This window comes from Bufo gargarizans, chromosome 6 (assembly GCF_014858855.1).
Source record: "Bufo gargarizans isolate SCDJY-AF-19 chromosome 6, ASM1485885v1, whole genome shotgun sequence".
Classification (NCBI taxonomy): domain Eukaryota; kingdom Metazoa; phylum Chordata; class Amphibia; order Anura; family Bufonidae; genus Bufo; species Bufo gargarizans.
Window position 1 is genome coordinate 140,104,739 of NC_058085.1, and position 8,416 is coordinate 140,113,154.

Consider the following 8,416-nt stretch of genomic DNA (forward strand, 5'->3'; position numbering starts at 1 on the left):
CCAAAACTGTTAACACCGATTTCCGAAATTCTAACAACCCCACAGCCGGTTCCGCAGAGTGGTGAGCCACCACGTGTAATAAATGATGTTACAGATTTTTGCTAAATATCGCCCGGCATTCGACACACAAGGTGCAACGTCTTTTAAAAGGGGCATCACATTTGAGACGCCAGATTGGCCCTATGACGTACAACAGACGGACCTAGGGCAGACGCACCTCATACTCGTTCTTGCATTTGTCGGGACGAGAATACGTACGACGCGTTGAGTTCTCTCTCAATATGCAACGACAAAATGTTACGCGTAGCGAGGTATTTAGAATGTTGTGTTAAAGACTCTTTCTCTTTAGCGTTTAACAGACCCAACAAAATTACTGCGCTGAAAATACATGCTACGCGCGGCAAATACGGTAGACTGATTACTCACCTTGACGCTATTGAAAAAGAGATGTTAGGCAGGTACTGACTAGACATGGTTGGCGGGGGATGGCCTTTTAAAAGCGCAAAAACATCTGTAAGCGTTAGAGCTAGAAAGTTAAAACGGGCTATAAAAATGTACTTTGCGGTTAAACGGTCTTAGTTAGGTTAAAAAGATGACGCCTGCGTAACAAGACTCTTGCAACGGCTTGTCTGAACGCTGAACAACCACCACAGCAGCCTCAGCTATCGCAAGCAGCGCACATTCAGCCAAACAGCACACAAACGAACAGGCGTTTAAATGACCAAACAAATCATTCTCGAGGCAACGACTCACAATCTGACGAAATGTCCGGTAACACAGTCGTCACAGACGAACCCCCTGAACCCCACAACGTTAGAACCATTTATCTAGAACGTGTATTCCATCAACAGCGCGACTTAGTGAATCTTAACAGTACCATGTACACAGAACATTTTAGATTCGCTAACCTCTAAGCCATTTGTTCATTTGTCGACGCTCTTGATGCTATACACGCGGCTATACAATCTTTGTAGGATAGAGTCAGGCGATTATATCCAACTGCGCTTAGACGGTGGGCGGACGGTTAATGTGCGTTACCCTGACTGATTTAAAAATTAGATTCATAGATTCGTTAAATTTCATACCGATGAAGCTTAGTAAGATGCCCGAAGCTATGGGCTTTTCAGGCGCCAAGGGTCACTTCCCACATTTTTGCAATACGGAAGAAAATCTAAATTACATAGGCGTCGTCATGAATGCGCGGTATTACGTCTGCGATTACATGATGCCCGGGTAGAAAAAAGAATTTATGGTGTGGTACGAAGAATATAAAAATGACACCTTTAATTTTCAGGAAGAGCTAAGAGCTTACTGTAAGCAGGATGTTGAGGTCTTGAGAAGGGCTTGTGAATGTTACAGGGACACGATTAAGGCCATGACTGAAAGTGACGCAATACTTTAAACGTGAAAAGAAACACAGAACAGTCACTAAATGTATCGACCCATATCAACTTATCACGTTGGTGTCAGTATGTATGGCTATGTATCGGTTTAAATTTCTTCCCGAAAATACCATAGCGATTGTCCCTGCAGATATTTACCACAAGACCCAGAAACTATTCTCAACACCTGCTATACAGTGGCTCATGTACGTTGAACACGCTGAGGATATTTCCATACAACACGCATTAAAGGGCGGTGAAAAAAAGGTTGGTAAATACTTTTTGGGTGGCTATGCGATTGTTAACGGTAACAAACCGTTTTTGAATTCCAGGGTTGTTTTTATCACGGCTGCCCTGGGTGCTATAACGAACACGATCGCAATGATCTTACCAAATCATCCTACGGGCAGTTGTACCAATCTTTCCTAGTCAGGAAAAGCCAACTACAGAGGCAGGGATTTACGGTCCATGTTCTGTGGGAGCACGAGTGGAACGAAATGACCGCGAGTGATGAGGGGGTCAAAAACTTTCTGATTAAAATGAAATTCCCAACACCTTTGGACCCTCGTGACTCGCTTTACGAAGGTCGCACCAACGCCATTAAACTTTATCACAAGGTACAGCCCGGTGAGACCGTGCATTATTACGATTTCACGAGTCTGTATCCTTTGGTTAATAAAACTAAGACGTACCGCGTAGGACACCCAGAAATCATTTATGAAAATACTTTGGCATTACCAAAGTTAAAGTATACCCGCCAGAGATTAATTTTTTCCGGTCCTGCCGTAAAACTAAATAAAAAACGAATGTTTCTGCTATGCTACACATGCGCCCTGAATTGCCAGAAAGACATTTGCGAACATACTGACAAAGAACGTTCCATGGCCGGTACATGGTGCACCGTAGAACAAATTTTAGCCATTGAAAAAGGTTACAGGATCGCCGAGATCAACGAGATCTGGCATTTCTCGAGCTGTTTGCGCTGTACATCAAGCTACACCTCAGAGATAAACAGGAGGCTTCAGGCTATCCCAGCTGGTGTAAAACGGATTCAGAAAAAACAGCGTACATGGAGGCATTAAAAAAAAAAAAAAGAAGGTGTTCGCTTGCTGTAAAATAGCTGTAAATCCCGCAAAAAGGCAAATTTCAAAACTGTTCCTAAACTCTTTGTGGGGGAAGTTTGGGCAGCGTTCTAACTTGCCGTGTACCAGTATAGTTACGGACCCTGACGGGCTTTTCAAATTAGCTTTTGTACCGTATTGCAACCTCTCTGAGGTTCATTTTATCGATGAAGAGACGGCCGTGGTCAATTGGCGCTATGTAAAAGAATGTTACACCCTCAACAAAAACAAACATTTTTATTGCCTGTTTTACAACCGCCTATGCCAGACTCGAATTATACAATCTTCTAGACAGACTGCAAGAACGTTGTCTGTACCACGACACAGACTTCGTCATATTCGTAAAGTAGAGACGGTGATTGGACGCCTCCCCTGGGTGATTTTCTCGGTGATCTAACTAGCGAAGTACCTGACTACACGTACATTACCGAGTTTGTATCCGTGGGTCCGAAGACGTACGGTTACAAACTCAACAACGGTAAAACTGTATTAAAGGTTAAGGGTATAACACTCAACGTCGCTAACACCCGACTTGTTAATTTTGACAGTTTAAAAGACCTTGAACTGGACTACTCCGAACCCGAGACGCAGAAAACAAATCGGTATCGAGCAAAACAGAATTTTCAGAAACAGAAAACGTTTGACCGTAGAGACAAGACCGTTACGTAAAACGCAAAAGTCCGTCTACACAAAGACGTCTGACTGACGACTTTACAACGCTACCTTTCGGCTATTAAACATGGCGGCTCAATTTCAACACCCTTTTTCATGCATTTTAGCAGGCCCCTCAAATTCCGTAAGGGTTTTTTTTGTTAAACGTTTGTTAATACAAGTGGATACATTAATGTCGCACAAACCTGATAACGTCATTTGGTTTTTATGCTTGTTGGCAGAAATTGTACGATGAACTAACCTGTTTGTTTACAAATATCAGGTTTATCGAGGGAATACCGCAAAATTTTACAGACGCTGATCTATTCCCGCCGGGCAAGGTAAATTTGGCAGTGGTTGATGATTCAATGGAGGCGGCTTGTGAAAATCTTGAAATGCAAAACGCATTCACCAAATACGTACACCACAGAAACTTGAGCATTATGTATCTTGTTCAAAACGTTTTTTGTAAGGGTAAGAAAAGCTGAACCATAAATTTAAACACTAAATACATGGTCCTTTTTAAGAACCCTTGTGATAAATTACAGATTATTACGTTGGCGCGGCAAATGTACCACGGTAAAACACGTTTCTTTTTAGAAGCTTTTGAAGATGCTACACACAAGCCTTACGGCTATTTACTCATAGATTTAAGATCTGACACGCCTGAGGAACTACGACTTAGAACTGGTTTGTTCCCGCCAGATCTTCCGGCAGCTTATGTGTGCAAAAAGAAGCTCTAAAATGCACACCTCTACGGTTATTCACAGTAGTGTCGCTGCACCTGTAAAGATGTCGAACAGAGTCCAACGTAATTGGGATCTTTTAAAAGCGCTAGTCAAAACAAATCTGAAGACCCAAAAATCAATATTACATAACGCCAGTAATGATTTGATAGCCGCTATTGGCGAGATCACTCTCAATATCCTTAAAGGAAAGATTCCTCTTAAAGAGCGCCCAAAAAAATATACTGAAAAGATGGCGTGCGGCTATAAAGAAATTAAGCGATAAAAAGTACCCCACTATAAAGCGCGTTGTGAACCAGAGCGGCGGTTTTATAGGTGCGCTGCTCGGTTTTGCAATACCTTTAATCACTAGCTTGAAAGCCAACACCGCCGGTAGTTCATAATGCAGCATGCTGAGAAAATGTTCCTGGTTTCCAAAAGCGATTTGGACTGGCTGGGACTATCTCTGGGACTGGCTCTATTGCACCTAATTCCCCCAGATTTTTTTTTTTTTTAAGAGTGGACCTGGAGAAAAAGACATACCGTAAGACAAAATTTTTGAGGAGGAGAGGCCGAAAATTATATTCTGTACCTGTCTAGTAGAACTTGACCAATCCAACTGTTATTAGTGATAAGTCACTACTGATGTATAAAACCGGCTAGCCTTCTTCCTACCTTTCTAACGTCATTTAAAGGCTCAGGAAAGCTGTTTGGATTTTAAAAAGGAAGGATCTATTCCCCCTTTTCTTCTGTAGCTCCATCTGCCAGATTTTCCTCTGTCTGGCCTGTTTTGGCCCTGGGAATTACACCTTTTATAGGGTCTATTGTTACAAAATGTATAATCTTCAGGGCAACCTTTTTTTCTAATCAGACACTTTTTCTAATATTTTATCCAGATCGGGTCCAAACATATATTCCATGGAAGGGTATGGAACATAATTTATTTTTAGATGTTACATCTCCTTTCCATGATCTCATCCATGAAACTCTTCTGAGTTAGCTAAAACGGAATTTCTTGCTGCCATAGATACAGCTGTAGCTGAAGAAACTGCCAAAAATCCAGCCGCCATTTTAAGAATTGGGACGGAATATAGGATCTGATCTCTAGGAGTTTCTTCTTTTATGTGGAATTCTAATTGATCTAACCAAATACAGAGCACTCTAGCGACACAGGTTGCAGACACATTTGGCTGGAACAAGGAAGTAGCCATCTCCCATGTTTTCTTGATCAACCTTTCTGCTTTTTGATCTATAGGATCTTTAAAGGGGTTGTCCTGGTTCAGAGCTGAACCCGGACATACCCATAATTCACCCAGGAAGCCCTCCCTGACTTGAGCATCGGAGCAGTTAATGCTTCGATGCGCTCCCTTGCCATGTGCTGGATCGCGCAGGGCAAGGTTTTTTTTATTTTATTTATAACAACACACTACGGGCGGAGGCTTTCGCCCAGCAGTGTTTGGTGACGTCACTGGCTCTGATGGGCGGGCTTCAGCGCTGCCCTAGCCGTTTTACAGGCTAGGGCAGCTTTAAAGCCCGCCCCATTAGTGCCAGTGATGTTACCAGGCTCACTCCTGGGCAGAAGCCTCCACCTGGCAGCCCCATGGAGAGCATGGTACGTCACCGCAACTCCAAAAAATGCCTTTGCCCTGCGCTATTTAGCGCAGGGTACAGGAGAGCATCGGAGCATGAACTGCTCCGATGCTCAAGTCAAGGGAGCTGCCTGGGTGAAAATGGGGACATGTCCGGGTTCACAACCCCTTTAAGTTGTGCTGCATCTTCAAAAGGTATAGAAGTATTTTTTAAAAGCTTTGCCACCCAGGCATCTATCAGTTTTTTATCTATGATTCATTAAAAGAGTATCTTCTCTTGAGGCCTCTGGGAAAAAATTGATCTTTTATCCAGAGTATTCGATTCCTTATTTATTAGACTATGAACATTTACATGGATTGTAAAAACCCTTTTGTTTCTCGTCAAGACCCCCCAAACATAGTATCCTGAACTGAGTTGCCTTCTTGTCCTGCTCAATTTCCATGGTATTACATATGGCTCCGATTAATGGATTTAAATCTTCAGAAGAAGATAAAAAATGTTTGTCTTCCTCTTTAGAAGATGAATCTAAATGTTCAGCTTCCTCTGTGTCTGAAAAAAACATCGGACAAATCTTCTGAATCATCTAGTACTCTTATATAATGATGTGGATAATCCAGACATAGCTGATTGTATTTCCTCCTTAACCATAGATCTTATATCATTCATTAAAACAGGGGATTCATCCTGCACAATCTTTGATGTACAAGAAGGACACAGGTTTTTTTTTTTTTTTTATATGCTGGATCCTGTTTTTTGTTGCAAATAGCACATTTGGTAAGGATACATTTTGGCTTTAAAACAGCTTCTTTTTCTCCCTATAAATGAGAAGATATAAGCTGTGATAAGAACCAGCATATAAGTAAGAAATAAATGGGCCCCAGATCCTATTTACTCACGGTCTGAAGAGATGCTGGTCATGTATTAGCTTTGCTGTGATCCATGATTATTCCAGGGTGAGGATCTGCAGCCTCCTCGGCTACTATCCACAGCAGCCATTGCCATTTTATAAGGGCAGGCCATGTGGGACGCCAGAATGCCAAAACACATAGAACACAGGGAGAGTATGGGCAAAAGTGAGGGCAATTGCGCCTAATTCTGGCTATATCGCCTCATAGAATTCAGGCCTTGCGCGCCCGGAGATTACTTACCTGTGGCCCACCGGAAGGCCGCATCACCCATACTGGAAGTGCCCATATTCTTTCAGCATCCACCGGTACCATCTGCAGGGAGCAAAACGGTGGGCCTTACACAGAGTGTATCGGCCCCAACTGCAGCTAAACTCCGGACAGGAATCTAGGGAGCTACGGGCTTTGCCTTCCTGAGCTGCCCCCCCCCCCCCCCCCAAATTGATAAGCTTCCACAGGCAGATCATTACTGCCTGCTCTCTCTACATGTCTTTTCCCAAACAGGAACAGGAAAAACACTGAGTAGTTAGGTAGGAAGGGGCAATTTAATCTCTCTATGTGTTTTTCCTGTCCCCGATAGGGCAGGGCTAAGCTTATGGGTGCCATTGTGGAGACGACTAGGGGAAAGTCCTAATCACCCTAATAGAGCTCCATTAGGGTGAATAGGACAAGGGATTAAAAGATCCCAGGTTCTAGCCCCTAAGGCGACTAATAGTTATTAAATTAAAAAAAGTAAAAAAATAAATAAAAAATAAATAAAAAAATTATAAAAAAATCACCCCTTTCCCCCTTTTTTTTTACATATAAAATATATAAACAATAAACATATTACATATCGCCACGTCCAAAAAGTCCAAACTATTAGAATATTAAAAAAAAACATCTGAACGCAGTAACAAAGAAAAAATAACATTGTCCCCCCCAAAAAATAGGATAGGACTCTTCTATTATGGGCCATAACATGTGGCTTTTTTGGTGCTTTATTTTTATTTTGCGTGGTATCGAATATCGCAATAAAATGTTTATGCCATCACTCATCCCCATAGGCTACATGCACACGACCGCATGTGTTTTGCGATCCGCAAAAACTTGTAATTTTTTTTTTTTTGCTGATCCATTGTAACAATGCATAAAACAGACAATAGGACATGTTCTATTTTTTGGGGGGGCTATGGTACCTACATACTGATGCGGACAGCGCACAGTGTGCTGTCTGCATTTTTTGCAGACCCAATAAAATTAATGGGTCTGCATCCTATCGGCAAAAAACTTAACGGACACGGAAACAAATAAAGTTCGTGTGCATGTAGCCATTCAGAATCATTATATACTGTTAGCAGAGTGTGATTAGACAGCACAATACTGCTGCTGGCAAACAATGATTTTTGTTACTGTATAAAAGAGCCGATTACCCGATAAACTAGAGTTTGCTCATTCATTGGGTAATTGGCTGCACCTTTACACCGGCAGATCTGCCCGACCCTTAGCCAGTTTAATACAACCCTAAGGCCTCTTTCACACGGGCGTCATGTTTTTTGCCCGGATAAGATGCGGGTGCGTTGCGGGAAAATGTGGAATTTTTTCCGTGCGAGTGCAAAAAATTGTAATGCGCTTCGCACGCGCGTGAGAAAAATCGGCATGTTTGGTACCCAGACCTGAACTTCTTCACAGAAGTTCGGGTTAGGTGTTGTGTAGATTGTATTATTTTCCCTGATAACATGGTTATCAGGGAAAATAATAGCATTCTTAATACAGAATGCATAGTACAATAAGGCTGGAGGGGTAAAAAAAAATAAAAAATATTATATATAATAATTTAACTCACCTTAATCCACTTGATCACGCAGCCCGGCTTCTCTTCTATCTTCTTTGCTGTGCACAGGAATAGGACCTTTGATGACGTCACTGTGCTCATCACATGGTCCAATTACATGGTTCATCGCCATGGTGAGGGACCATGTGATGTGACGTCACCACGGGTCCTTAGCCGGCAGCTCAACATTACAGAAGAAGACAGAGATCCGCAACTACGCGATCAAGTG